Genomic DNA, 13,727 nt, shown 5'->3' on the forward strand with positions numbered 1-13,727 from the left:
ACAATAGTATTACCGACCAAGGGACTGCTTCTATAGCACGATGCTGAATCGATTATGCTTATAGTCGAAATGGGTCCAAAATCCAGGTCATCGGCCCCTCATAATGGTATTTGTCGCTAGAAAAGTAGAACCATGCTATATGTAATGTTGCGGTACTAATCAAAAGTAGCGGAGACTCGCGGTATTCCACACATTATTTATGGTACTATTTACAGGTAGTGTAATGCGCGCATGTAACACAGACCTATGGTGTTTCGCACATTGCGCTATTTACAGGCAACGCAAACCTATAAAGGCAACGCAAACCTATGGGGTTTCTCACATAAGTGGACTAACCACAGGGACTCGCACTATCCCGTGGAATTCCTCACACAGTGGGAACTGAGTATAGGTAAGGCAGAAACATGGTGTCGCTCATATAGGGGTACAAATTAGAGGTACTGTAGGACCCACCTCCTGATTCACACACTGTCGCTACTAATCACAAACCTATTGCGTACCTAACATAGTGGTACTACGCGTAAGTAAATTCGACCCATGGTGTTCCCTGCGTGATGGTACTAATTACAAGTAGTCTCATGGTTCTAATTGGATCATCCCTTGGTCACCCCTTTTAGTCGCCTCTTACGGCAGGCAGGGAATGCCGTGGGTGTATTCTCCCTCTGCGTCCCCCACCCACAGGAGGTAGTGTGTTTGGTCCGCGAGAGGTATTTCATTTCCCTCAAGTCCGCCGGCAAGCCGGTTAGGACCTCCTATCCACCACCTGGGACGCGCCACGTGGGAGTATCACTTCTCCCCCTGCTACGCCAGCGTAGTAGGTTCGTGGTCGTGGAATGAAATGAAACAGTTTGTACACAGGATGGTCAGAAACAACGTGAATCGGGTGTATGAGCGTTAGAGCGTTGGTCATACTGACACGTTATTTGAAAAACAATAATTCGGTATCTCGCGCCGTTTTCATTTTACCAGCTGCTGAAGTTAGCCAATCAGATCGCTTCGCGGGCGAATTCAAATGGGCTTTCCGAGGCGGTGTTGCTAAATCTGCACGTGACTTAACCTCGACTTCAGAGCACCCATAGAAGAAAAAGAACCTCGCCAGGGGAGGGCTTTGAACACTCACCTCCGAGCTGACAGGATCGCGCTGAGGTGACACCAGCTGAAACCCACGCTCTTGGCATGCCTCTCAAGCCGGTCTAAGCCAGCTGCAAATTTAGCAACACCCCTTCGCAAAGCCCATTTGAATTCGCCCGTGAAGCGATCTGATTGGCTAACTTCAGCAGGTGGTAAAATAACAACGCCGCCAGATATCTAATAACTTTTTCAAATTATTTATCAGTACACAAGAACCTCGTTTATCCGACCCCCATTAATCCGGATCGAAAATAATAAAAATTTATTTTTACTTGTAGAGTATTTCTTTTATGGTGTCGACTCTTCTCGAATGTTTTTTTCCGCCAAGGATTGTTAAGGATAGGAATTAGAAGTCAGTCGGCCGCGCTCTATCAAAGGTACCGTCTCAGCATTCGCCTGGAATTGAGAATGGGAAACCGTGGACTCTTCTGAGTTCCTTAGAGTAGAACGCAGCCCGGAAGGCGGTTTCGTTGCGCAGAGAGAGACAGAAGTATGAGGTGCCGTGATGCCAATTTGGCTACTCATAACAGCATGAATGTGTAAACATTTTTTCATCCAGTTATATATTGAATTCCAAAGCGATGATCTATATTTTTCGCGGGCTTAAATGTTTCCTGAAAGTGTAAATTAATTCTTAACATCAAACCTCGAGAAATTGTTGAAGAAAATTTTCGAGATATTAAAGAAGGTAAATAGAAGTTGAGAGAAATGAAAGGCTAAGTGCAGGGCGCATAACAGCATGAATATGTAAACATTTTTTCATCCAGTTATATCTTGAATTCCTAAGCGATGACCTATACTTTTCGTGGGCTTAAATGTTTCCTGAAAGTCTAAATTAATTTCTAACATCAAACCCCAAGAAATTGTTGAGGAAAATTTTCGAGATATTAAGGAAGGTAAATGGAAAGGTAAAGTTTCAATGCCATAGGATATTCGCCGTTTTTATACATATCTAATTTTGTAGTACGCAGAACATTTTTATTGAAATCACCGAGGTCCGTCACTGGCTTAGAGTTCTTCCCTGGCGACCTAAACAATGCATTATTCTTTATTTCCGTAGCTTGTTTTACCCTCTGTACTGTTCGCAGGCCGATACCACACGCGAGTGCTGTCTTCCTTTGAAGCGTGGCAACATGGCGTTCCTCGCCTTCCCCGCCTATGAACGCCTGCTGCTGCATGCTTAGAAAATACAAACACACTCTAAATACTATTTCTCTCGCCTGTCGATGGAATACTTGTCTTTTTGCTCTTCCTGGATCTATCGTACACATGCAAATAGTTCCCTAAATTCGTTGATTATGATATTTACAAATAAAACTCGAAACATTCACTCGTGACCCGCACAAACAGGTACCTCTTACTGAAATGATTCTATTGGCTCAGCGAAAAACGTCACACTACAAAGCGCGGGAATGTTACTGCGCAACACTCTTGAAACCGCCTTCCCGGCTGCGTTCTACTCTAACACATTTGCACGCATTCCCGGATGCTCGGACGTAAACGACGTAAATGACTGGTTGATAAATGGCTGTAATTCAGGCTACGGCATAATGACAGATGAAGAAATTATTGCCTCTTGTTTCTCGGCAGGTAATGAAGAGAATGATGGTGAATTCGAAAATGGAACTGGCGCTCTATCAGAAGAAAAAATGACTCATGGAGATGCAACATTGCAGATGGACAAACTGATGGCCTATTTAGAATCCCAGACTGAAACCACACCGGCAGAACTGATGTTAGTAAATTGTCATCGTGATTGTGCTGCGCGCAAAAGCTATACAAATGTGAAACAGAAAAGGCTCATACATTCTTTTAGTGCATAAAACAGAGTCGTAAATGTACGAAAAGTTTTCTTATATTTTTTGTACAATTGGAAAAAGGTATTACTGTACAACTTATGTTAATATATTATATAGCATGTACTGTATTTGTATTTTAGTTTACCGAGCGAGTTGGCCGTGCGGTTAAAGGTGCGCGGCTGTGAGCTTGCATCCGGGAGATAGTGGGTTCTAATCCCACTGTTGGCAGCATTGAAGATGGTTTTCAGTGGTTTCCCATTTTCACACCAGGCAAATGCTGGGGCTGTACCTTAATTAAGGCCACGGCCGCTTCCTTCCAACTCGTAGGTCTTTCCTATTCCATCGTCGCCATAAAACCTATTTGTGTTGGTGAGACGTAAAGCAAATAGCGAAAGATATATAAGAAGATCGTCAGCATAGAGGTGGTGTGTGTTATTTCCTGTCACAGATGGTATGTCATTGATATAAATACAGAAAATTAGGGGCCCTGGAATACTGCCCTGTGGGGCAACACTAAGTTTCATTTTCCATTTAGAGGGTTTGTCGTTTACTGTTACACGCTGTTGACGGTTACTCTAGTAAGAAGTAAAAACCTTAAGCGCAGCCAGGTAGAAATTTAACAGTTCCATTTTCTTTATCATAGTCGGAATTACTATAGTGTCAAAGGCGCTACTGAAGTCAAGAAGGATAAGTATAGTGAACAGTCGTTTGTACATGGCGATTCTAATGTCTTACGTAACCTTCAAAAGTGCTGTCGCGGTACTGTGACCCTTCTTAAATCCAGATTGCAAAGTGTCCAAAAGAGCATTTTTATTTAGGTATTCCAGAACTTGCTCGTATACTAAACGTTCAAAGGCTTTAGAAAGCGCAGGGAGTATGGACATAGGACGATAGTCAGAGGGTGATTGTGGATCTAAACTCTCAGGTACCGGTAAAATATTAGCTGTTTTCCAGACAGGAGGGAAAGTTCCGCTTAGTAAACAGTAGTTCAGTATGTGCGTCAGTATAGGCAGGACAGCACCCATAATGTAATGTATAAAAGTAATAGGAATATCATCTACACCTGTAGTCTTTGATTTAATAATTGAGTACAAAGCCTTTTAACCTGATTTTCTGTGACACTGTGAAATGTGAATGGTGGATTGGCTGGAGGGGAGGGCGGTTAGTTGGTGCAGTTAATTGGGGTAGGTTGAATATCTATTCTACTAAAGTAATCGTTCAGTTCGTCAAGTGGAATGTCAGGAGTTGTCTGTCTCTGTTGACGTTTTTGTATTCCCAGAGCTCTAAGTTGGCGCGCATGTGTGTGTGTGTGCGTGTGTGTGTGTGTGTGTGTGTGTGTGTGTGTGTGTGTGTGTGTGTGTGTTTCTTTGCCGTATTATTTGTATAAAATGTCACTTCTTTACTTTTATTTTTTTATTTATTATAATAACATTACCGTTTTTTTATTCTAAACCAGAATATTGCATCTTTACTCAAACGGTTTATTCTTGCATTCATTTCACTTGTACTCGGAATAACTTACATGAAATGCTGCCGTTATGTTGGGATGGGAGTAGCAGAGGTACCCTCCCCCCCCCCTTTTTTTCTATTTGCTTTACGTCGCACCGACATAGATAGGTCTTATGGCTACGATGGGATAGGAAAGGCCTAGGAATGGGAAGGAAGCGGCCGTGGCCTTAATTAAGGTACAGCCCCGGCATTTGTCTGATGTGAAAATGGGAAAACACGGTAAACCATCTTCAGAGCTGCCGACTGTGGGGTTCGAACCCACTATCTCCCGATTACTGGATATTGGCCGCACTTAAGCGACTGCAGCTATCGAGCTCGGTGGTACCCCTTTTATTAAGCATTTTATATATAATGTATATTAATATTAGCTTCCGGAGTCCGACTCATTGGCTGAATGATCAGTGTTGAGGCCTTCGGTTCTGAGGGTCCAGGGTTCGATTCCCGGCCGGTCAATCAATCAATCAATCAATCAATCAATCAATCCTGATCTGCATTTAGGGCAGTCACCCAGGTGGCAGATTCCCTATCTGTTGTTTTCCTTGCCTTTTCCTAAATGATTTCAAAGAAATTGGAAATTTATTGAACATCTCCCTTGGTAAGTTATTCCAATCCCTAACTCCCCTTCCTATAAATGAATATTTGCCCCAGGTTTGTCCTCTTGAATTCCAACTTTCTCTTCATATTGTGATCTTTCCTACTTTTATAAACGCCACTCAAACTTACTAATGTCATTCCACGCCATCTCTCTGCTGACAGCTCGGAACACACCTCGTAGACTGCACGCTTTCGGCCTGAGCAGCGGTCGCGTGGAAAGCCACGGCCCTTCAGGGCTGTTGCGCCATGGGGAAAGAAAGAAACAAAGAAAGGCGTAATTTTGCCATGGTAATTAACTGTTCGCTTTAGGTACGGTTCCGTTTGTTACCATAGCAGCTTGTGAAAGTGGTGGTGGTGATTATTGTTTTAAGAGGAAGTACAACTAGGCAACCATCCTCCATATAACACTAATCAGAGGGAAAATATGGAAGGGGTCCGACACTTCGAAAAATGGAAGTATCGGCCAAAGAAAGACAAGGGCCACGATGGGCGTGAAAATGAAAGACTCCCTACCCCTCGCAAACCTAATAGCGTCGGGGTCGGAAAAGAACAAGTGTTGACCAAGGGGGGTCGGATAGGATAGATGAAGGTGAGAAGCCTGGCACAAGTAAGTGGAAGCAATGCCAGTACTCAGCTGACGGCCCCGTGGTCACCAACCCATGCTCCAAAGTTCAGAGCCCCTGAGGCCCCTTTTAGTCGCCTCTTACGACAGGCAGGGGATACCGTGGGTGTTATTCTACCGCCCCCACCCACAGGGGGAGCAGCTTGTGAAAGATGCGGAAATATGTTCAAATGAAAGAAATAAACTGATGATGTACATGAATTATATCTAGTTTACTGCACAAGTGAATACAAGTTATGGAGTAAAAATCGGAGTAATATACCATAATAATAATAATAATAATAGTAATAATAATAATGTATAGCGTCATCTGACGAAGTAGTTTCGTAACTCCTCTACCAATCCAAGTGTACTGGGTTCGATAGCGGCAACATTACGTAAGATTCCACTAAAACAAGCGCGTGTAGACACGAAAATCATCCGTTCTTATATACCCGGCCAAATCTCAAATTGAACGTGCCAATAATGATAATGAAATAAATAATTGTATGGACATGGCTGTCGAAATGTAAGTCATCTTATTTGTTGCTCCCTTGACGTCCCCTACTTGTATAGTCAGCGTTTCTTGCACCGAAACCGAAAACTCGACGAAGACAGACTGTAATGCCGGAAGTATGTTCGCAATACCTAACGTATCTTCTAGGTATTTTAAAAATTCCAACATGAATTAAACGGCCTTTTATTAATTCTTCTATCTCAGAAAATCATCGGACTCAGTCAGAGTTTGGGCACAAGAAGATAGTACAATTAACCTTCAACCATCGGCACAGGTGGCGAACAAAAATTGTTAAAAATGAGTCCATATTCTGGAATGATGAAAACGAAATTCCTTTTTTTCTAGGACAATGCATCAAGTATAAGTAGAAAAATAGAAGTGATCCCTTTCAAAACGAGTGCGTAACGTATGCAAGTGTGGGCAAAGAAAGGACACTTTTTCTTCACGCACTACTGAAGTAATTTATTAAAGATAATGCTGAGAAAAGGAAGAAATAAGTGGAATGTACCTGGGGAAGAAAGGACAGAACCCAGAAATCAAGTCTCCAGTGACGCCCGCCTGGTGGGCATTATCGTTAATGTATTGAAGTCTAAACGGTCTGACACCGTGTTAGCCGGTTCGAGTCCTGTTGGTCGAAAAAATTTTCACCATCAGAATATTGGCCGGCAGGGTGCGGGAGTTGGTGGTCTACAGTTTGTAATCACTAGATTCCAAACCTTTCCGCAGTGCTCATATGGAGTGAGGGCATATGTCGCTGTTGATGGCGATTTGTCCGTCGGATGGGGTCATTAAGACTTGAGCAGACCCCTTGGTGCTATTCAGCAGGAGTAGGCTATGTGACGGCACCGGGATTCACCCTCTCCCTTCCTAGTATCATATATCACGTCATTAGTTTCATTTCACTGACTTCTCTGATGAGGTTGGCGTCAGAAAGGGCATCCGGTCATAAATACCCGCCATGACAGATTCATCTCACCTCATACCCAACCCTGTAGGGAAACGGGAAAAGGATTGGAGAAAACTTTCGCCAGTGACCTTGCCATCTCAGCCAAAAACCGAGAAGACGCTCAAACGATGCTGGAGGTCCTGAGATCTTGTATGAAATCGCCGGTAAAGCGAGTCTTAAAGTCTCCGATGAAAATATACGGGATATATGGAGTGCAAGCACCAAAGTGAGAGGTATATGGAGGTAAAACATGGGAAGATTAAAAGGACAGAGTTCAAATACCTGGATAAAGAAGCATACAAGACAAGAGCCTGAAAATTAGATCCGGCCTACAAGCTAACACAGAACAGGTGTAACGAACGGGCAATATATTCTTTCTTTCTTTCTTTCTTTCTTTCTTAATCTGTTTACCCTCCAGGGTTGGTTTTTCCCTCGGACTCAGCGAGGGATCCCACCTCTACCGCCTCAAGGGCAGTGTTCTGGAGCTTCAGACTTTGGGTCGCGGGATAAAACTGGGGAGGAGGACCAGTGCCTCACCCAGGCGGCCTCACCTGCTATGCTGAACAGGGGCCTTGGCGGGGGATGGGAACATTGGAAGGGATAGACAAGGAAGAGGGAAGGAAGCGGTCGTGGCCTGAAGTTAGGTACCATCCCGGCATTTGCCTGGAAAAGTGAGAAACCACGGAAAACCACTTCCAGGATGGCTGAGGTGGGAATCGAACCCATATCTACTCAGTTGACCTCCTGAGGGTGACTGGACCCCGTTCCAGTCCTCGTACCACTTTTCAAATTTCGTGGCAGAGCCGGGAATTGAACCCGGGCCTCCGGTGGGTGGCAGCTAATCACACTAAGCACTACACCATAGAGGCGAATACGGGCAATATATTACAAGATCAAAATCCTGCATTACAATTCGGTAATAAAACCGGAATGATTGTACGCTTCAGAATGTCTTTTTTTAAAAGCGGAGCTGCAAGAACTCGAGAAGAAGGAAAGGGAGGTTCTGAGGAAAATTCTGTGACCACAGAAGATTACTGATGGGACTTGAAAGAAAAGAAGCGAGAAGCTCTACAAGTAGGCCTACAATGAAAATATCACAGATGCAATGCGGAAACGAAGGCTGAAATTCTACGAACACCAAGTAAGAATGGGTGACAAACGACTGACTAGAAAGATCTTCAGATGCATCATGGGGTTAAAGATCACCTCCAAGTCGGTGTAGAGGTCAAGAGGGATGCGGAAGGAGTTGGATTTACACTGGAGATGATCCACAATAGAAGAGAGTTCAGAAGAAGATTCGACAGTCTAAAATCATTTGAAGAGAAACCAGTAAAAAGGAGATCTAAACGGATCATTTCCGATGAGGAGAGAAAGATGAGAAGCAAAAGAATGGACAGGTTCTGAGAAGAGAAGAGAAGAGAAGAGAAGAGAAGAGAAGAGAAGAGAAGAGAAGAGAAGAGAAGAGAAGAGAAGAGAAGAGAAGAGAAGAGAAGAGAAGAAAAGCCATAGTCGGCCAAATTCGGAACAAAAATTAATTTGACTTTACTGGAATCAATTCAGAAGCTGTACCTTCCGCTTCTGCCTGAACTCTCTCCACAAAGTCGCTCATAATATTGGAAGATTTTCGATTTGAATTTGTCCTCCACTGATAAAACCATACAAATTAATTGACCATTTTTTTCGTTTACTTTTATCACCTGGAAACTAAATTTTTAAAATAATGAATGCATGGCCTTTCTTCATAATCACTACGATGGCCATAAAATACGTGAACTTACAACTTGGAAATTAATTTTATAATGTTCTTTCACATATTTACCAGCATCAGTATGGGAAGGTTTCTTATACTATAAAAAAAATTGAGGCTGCTGTCGAAAAGATATGTAGTCTCGTTTTTCAAACATCACACTCTGATAAAAGTAAGAAACACGACGAATTTGTACGAAGTAATGCTCGACGTTCATTGAACGAAATATTTAATAAGTACGAAGATCTTCCATGACCGATTTTCTTCGTACTCAAACGCCCTAACAGAAACGCTGAGGAGGTCGAATTTCTTCATGACAATGCTCGCCCCCACATTGTTGGTTCTGTTTTTGTAAGAGTTGAGAAATATAGCTGAGAGGCACTGAGTCATCCACCATACAATTCAGACCTCGCACTGTCTGACTCTTGCCTCGTCGGAACACTGAAGAAATTCTTAGGAGATCAACGCTTTGGTTCAGATGAAGAAGTTGTATGAACGAGGCATATTCAACTTAGTGTCGCGGTGGGAGAAATGTCTCAATAGACTTTGTTCATATGTTGAAAAATAGATAAAAACCTGTAGTTTAAGAGAATAATAAGCTTTAGAACTAGAAATGTTCTGTAAGTGGGCAGAAATGCATGTTGGACAATATGTCATAAATAAATAAATTAATTAATTAATTAATTAATTAATTAATTAATTAATTAATTAATTAAAACCTGTATGAAGAGCTCTAGGATACCCAAGTTCAAAATTCTACGACTACATAATGTGGATTTTGACTTCAAAACAGACCAAAGGAAAAACACGAGAAACAAATGTGGCCCAACCTACAAAAGGCTCTACTGGATGCCACTCAAGAAACCATCCCTGCCTCATCCAACAAAGGCTGAACAACCTAAAGAGAGATTCACCTTGGTGGACCTTAGAAGGTGATCAGGCTACAGAATAAGGCGTGGAGTCTAGGTCAGGTGGTTCCAACGCAAAAATGAGTACAATTACCAGGCCTTTCTTATTGAAAGAAAAATAACTGCCAGCACTATCTGCAAAACCAAGGAGAACTAAAACAGAACCCTGATACAACAGGCAGAGGAATTCTTTAAGAGAAACAACTCACGGGACTTCTATGGGGAAGTCAAGAAACAGACGACGCAGTTCGCGGCCTCCACTCTTCATCATCGTGGACCTGATGGAAGACTGCAATTCAACAATAGAGACTGCACCAGTATCCTAGCAGGGTACTTCCGAAAGCTCCTCGACGCAGAAGATCCTAAAGAGAGACTTACTTTCCATGAACCCCCAGCTAAGAATCCAGACTCCATGCCACCAACCAGGGAAGAAATAGAGCATATTGTCAAGGACCTCAGAGACAACAACGGCATAGTAGCGGAGGTGTGAAAACATGCAGATGAGCGATCTCTACAGAGCATCTATCACATCATATAGGGCATATGGATAACAAAGGCCATCCAGTGGGATGGATCTCAGATGTGATCCATCCTCAACACAAGAAAGATAAGGACGGACCTCGACAATTGCAGAGGCATAACTTTTAACATATATCACATACAAGATCCTGTAAACTAGAGTCACAACCATCTGGACTCCTAGCTGGATGAATATCAAGCCGTTTTTTGCGCTGATAGATCTTGCAAAGAGCAAATACACACCTCAAAACCATCCTTGCGTAGCTGAGTCGCGGAGGGCACCCCTGGGTAGTCATCTCAGTGTATTTCCAGAAGGCACATGTACCAATACATAGATTCTTATCTCTAGTCTGTGGGATATAGACCTAGATGAGGGGATCTACGTACATTCTAATCCAGGCTACTCTGAGGATCACCATATCCAGAGTCAAGTTCAGAGTTGAGCTCTCTGAAAGCTTCTCCGTCCAAGTGGGAGTGAGACAAGGTGATTGGCCCTCTTGCACCCTCTTCAACTGTGTACTAGAGAAGATTATCAGGGAGTGGGCTACCGCACTACCACCAGGAACTGGACTACAGACTGGATACAGAAGAGATAACTTCAGCCTATCCTGCCTAGAATTTGCTGACGACCTGATTTTATTAGCCAACAACATAGAGAAGGCTACTCACCAACTACAGAGCCTTTACAACATACTGTAGCAGCTAAGACCTGTATGAAGATCAGTATACAAAAAAGCTTGAGTTCACGATTAACATTAACGGAGCCGTAGCTATAATCTCACCAGAAGGCACCACCATTCGTAAAGTCCCTAGAGTCAAGTTCGATAACTTGGAGAGTGGACATTAGGCAATGAGAGTGAAACATTGCCAATAGACACCAGATGTGCCAAGTTAAAGAGAGTCTGCCACTCCTGAAAGAGCATTTAGACATCCAAATATCTATCCAAGAATATTAAACTTAAACATAACAACTCAGCAATAATATATTCTGTGCTCTACGCCTCTAAATGTATCTGATGACCAGGAAGAATCTACTCAGAAAAATAGAGCTTAAGGAACGGAAAATCTTAAGGAGGATGTTAGGACCCACAAGAAAAGATGATGCCGCTTATAGGATCAGGCATAGCAAGGAACTCGTCGATTATCAGGAAGATATGATAGCACCCAAGAGGAAAAGGCGACTAGCTTTCTACGGCCACTAGACCCACATGAACCTTTGCAGGCTCACCAATAAAATCTTCAGCACAACAAATGGAAGGAAAGCCTGCAAGAACAAGTGGATCATCGCAGTGAAATCGGACCTAGAACAATTAGAAATTCCACTGAACACCATACAGGACTGATCCCAATTCCGACGGATCGCTATACAGGGTGTCTTCCCAGAATCCGTCATCAGCAAGAACAACACAAGGACCACCAGACCCACGTGTACAGAGGGGAGGAAGTTGGCACACAGCAGAAAATGAAAGCTTTCTGGGCCAAGAACAAACAGAAGACCCGTGTAAAGAGTCAAAACGAGCCCTGTAGTCCTAAGTAGGCACAAACGAAAAGAAATATAAGAAGAATAAAAAACCTATACGGAGTACTGGAGTGAGGTGAAGTGAAAAAATTGAGTTGTCTGGAATGCACGTGACAGGTGATTAATGGGCAGATAGTTATAGCAGCTTGTCAGTCAGCTACGAGGTTGTCACCTGCGTCATGCAGTTATCACTTATTTTGACGTTATCCGATATGAGTAAACCTGTTCATCCTGACCAAGTATTCAAACCAGAGTTATATATTGGATCGCTGTACGAATAGTGAGCCACCAGCCTAGAAAAACCCAGTTCAAGAAAAATAAACAATGTAGGTAACTCCGGTTTAAGTAGAAGATGTAGAAATGAACCAGGCTCTTTCAGGACAGAACAAAGTAACGTAACACTGCTAGAACACCGCTAGTTTGGATGAAAAGTATTTTCCAATTCATATTTTATTCTTCCTCTTGGGAGTTGCTACACAACAAATAGTAACTCGTTTACTTTTGTTGTTGATACTTTTTAAATAGTACATTATACTAAATACAAGCTCTTTCTGTGGATCAGTGGTAGAGTGTCGGCTTCCAGATCTCTAGGTCGTGGGTTCAAAACCGGCAGAGATAGTCGGATATTTGAAGGGTAGCAACGAGTCCATTCGATGCTCCATGTTGTACGATGTCGGCATTTAAATGATCTCTGGTGACACACAGTAGCGTAGCCAGGATTTCAGTTTGAGGGGGGGGGGGGCATTCATCCAGACTTTTATTTTGATAGGTGTCCAAACTTCCAGAATTTAGGTGGTGTACAATATCTTAAAAAAAGGAAATGAGTGTCCTTGGATCCAGTAAGAGTGGCGGATTCGTGCGGATTCCGGAAGCTAAAAGTACTCTTATTCTTCTTCCCCGCTTTTCCCACACATGTGGGATCGCGGGTGCGAACTGCGTCGTACATGTGGATTTGGCCCTGTTTTACGCCCGGATGTCCTTCCCGACGCCAACCCTATATGGAGGGATGTAATCACTGTTAAGTCTTTCTTTGGTGGTTGGAAGTGTAGTATGTTGTCTGAATATGAAGAGGAAAGTGTTGGGACAAACAGTCAGTCCCCGAGCCAGAAGAATTAATCAGACGCGATTGATTGATTGATTGATTGATTGATTGATTGATTGATTGATTGATTGATTGATTGATTGATTGATTGATTGATTGATTGATTGATTGATTGATTGATTGATTGATTGATTGATTGATTGATTTCCACTTAGACCAGGAAGCCTGAATTCGGCGGATAGTTTCTAGATCTAGCAGACATAGTAGGTCCTAAGAACTTGAAACTGTTCCTTGCCTGGAGCTGGTTTCCATCCATCTGAACAGTTTCATTACCAGCTCCTCCCAGGCACATGTATTAATTTCGTCTAGGGCACTTTCTACTATGGTCCTCTGAAGAGAAGTCGCATCCATGCGGGGTGAGGGGTGCGGAGGGTGAGCAAGGGTGCTGCGCATGCTCCACTCTCAAGTCTCAAGGCCTGACAACAAACTGTTCTGTCCGCAGTGATTCTTGTGAACTGAGATGCTGCTGTGAAGTTTCAAACTGGTAGTGGAATTGCGCCTTAGTTACACATTTACTGTAAGTACCGCATAATGGACACACATCTCTCTCAGAGAGCTCGCATGTCTGTCACGACTAGAGCCCGGATTTTGATGCATTAATAGGTTAGAATGCAAACTTACTGAAGCGAGTAGCAGGTATCGTCTACCTTCACAACGGTTGTGCTATGGGGTTTGCATAAACGTCAGGGGCACGGCCCATCAGGACCCCTGTAATTTATGTTACTCGTGCTACATTATGGAAGAGCGGGTAGCCGACACTTCCTACTAACCAAATTAGTTTGCAATCTAACCTGTTACTGCATAAACATCCGGGCTTTAGTCACGACTAATGTTT

The 13,727-nt window shown here is 43.0% G+C and overlaps 1 protein-coding gene across 2 annotated transcripts in view; it reads right to left on the reverse strand.

The window, feature by feature from the left end:
* LOC136874285 (uncharacterized) overlaps nt 1-13,727 on the reverse strand; it is an 86,329-nt gene that overhangs the window by 19,945 nt on the left and 52,657 nt on the right. The window lies entirely within an intron of this gene.

Source organism: Anabrus simplex, chromosome 5 (genome assembly GCF_040414725.1).
Source record: "Anabrus simplex isolate iqAnaSimp1 chromosome 5, ASM4041472v1, whole genome shotgun sequence".
Classification (NCBI taxonomy): Eukaryota; Metazoa; Arthropoda; class Insecta; order Orthoptera; family Tettigoniidae; genus Anabrus; species Anabrus simplex.